We start from the raw sequence: 2,226 nt of genomic DNA, 5'->3' as shown, positions 1-2,226 counted from the left end.
TTTTAAAACAACAATAAAGATCATAGGCTGTATATAGAACATTTACCACAAATATTGAGTTTTTCGGTAAATGTTGATCTTTAGTGTTGTTTTAAAATTTCTAAACACATTCTCCATTTCTATTAATATATTGTAAACTCTCTTTCATGATACATGGGCATCGTTTTAATTTTTTGTTAATTAATTTAGTAAAACTTCATGATACTCCCTAAATTGGTGGATTTAACCACTATAAAATCGCTATCTAAGTTTCAAACCTATTGTATCTTCATCATATATTAGTGGAGGATGGAACTATGCATTAAAACAGTATTTTAGTATTTTTGAATTTTTCTCAATATCTATGTGTTTACACATAGATTTAAAAAATAAAAAATATTCAAAAATATGAAAATATTGTTTTAATATATAGTTGCATCTTTCATTATCATATGATGAAGGTCAAAGAGGTTTGGAACCTTTGTTGTCTCCGTTTTTCTAGAGAATAGCGATTTTATAGTGGTTAAATCCACCGATTTAGGGAGTATTATGAAGTTTTACTAAATTAATTGGCATAAAATTAAAACGATGCCCATGTACCATGAAAGAGAGTTTAATATACATTAATACAAATTTAAAATGTGTTTAGAAATTTTAAAACAACACTAAAGATCATAGGCTTCAGTATATAGAGCATTTACCAAAAAAATCAATATTTTCGTAGGGGTAAAACACATAGATTTTGAGAAAAATTTAAAAATATGAAAATTATTTTTTAATGCATAGTTGAATCCTTCACTAACATATGATGAAGGTCAAAGAGGTTTGGAACCTTTGTTGTCTCCGTTTTTCTAGAGAATAGCGATTTTATAGTGGTTAGTCCACTAATTTAGGGAGTATTATAAAGTTTAACTAAATTAATTGACAAAAAAATAAAATGATGTCCATGTACCATGAAAGAGAGTTTAATATACATTAATACAAATTTAAAATGTGTTTAGAAATTTTAAAACAACACTAAAGATCATAGGCTTCAGTATATGTAGAATTTACCGAAAATTCAATATTTTTGTAGGGTTAGTTAACACATAGATTTTGACAAAAAATCAAAAATATGAAATACTTTTTTTATGCATAATTGTATCATTCACTAACATATGATGAAGATCAAAGAGTTTTGAAACTTTTGTTGTCTACATTTCTGTAGAAAATAGCGATTTTATTGTGGTTAAATCCACCAATTTAGGGAGTATAATGAAGTTTTACTAAATTAATTAACAAAAAATTAAAACGATGTCCATGTACCATAAAAAAAAGTTTACTATATATTTTTACAAATGGAGAATGTGTTTAGAAATTTTAAAACAACACTAAAAATCAGAGACTTCAGTATATAGAACATTTACCTAAAAACTCAATATTTTCGTAAGGGTTAAAACATAGATTTTTTAAAAAATTCAAAATATGAAAAATACTGCTTGAATGCATAGTTGCATCCTTCACTAACATATGGTGAAGATCAAAGAGGTTTGGAACCTTTGTTGTCTCCGTTTTTCTAGAGAATAGCGATTTTATAGTGGTTAGTCCACCAATTTAGGGAGTATTATGAAGTTTTACTAAATTAATTGACAAAAAATTAAAATGATGCCAATTTTCCATGAAAGAAGAGTTTAATATACATTAATACAAACGTAGAATGTGTTTATAATTTTTAAAACAACAATAAAGATCATATGCTTCAGTATATAAAACATTTACCAAAAAATTCAATAATTTCGTAGAAACACATAGATTTTGAGAAAAATTCAAAAATATGAAAATACTGTTTTAATGCATAGTTGCATCTTCCACTAACATATAATGAAGTTTAAATAGGTTTTGAAACTTTTTTGTCTCCATTTCTCTAGAAAATAGTGATTTTATAGTGGTTAAATCCCCCAATTTAGGGAGTATTATGAAGTTTTACTAAATTAATTGACAAAACATTAACGTGATGCCCATGTACCATGAAATATAGTTTAATATACATTAATATAAATACATAAAGTGTTTATAAATTTTAAAACAACACTAAAAATCATAAGCTTCAGTATATAGAACATTTACCGCAAAACTCAATATTTTCGTAGGGGCTAACTCATAGATTTTGAGAAAAATTAAAATGTATGAAAATACTGTTTTAATGCATAGTTGCATCCTTCACTAACATATGGTGAAGGTCAAAGAGGTTTGGAACTTTTGTTGTCT

The sequence above is a fragment of the Brassica oleracea genome, chromosome C4, assembly GCF_000695525.1.
Source record: "Brassica oleracea var. oleracea cultivar TO1000 chromosome C4, BOL, whole genome shotgun sequence".
Classification (NCBI taxonomy): Eukaryota; Viridiplantae; Streptophyta; class Magnoliopsida; order Brassicales; family Brassicaceae; genus Brassica; species Brassica oleracea.
This window is presented reverse-complemented; position numbering follows the sequence as displayed.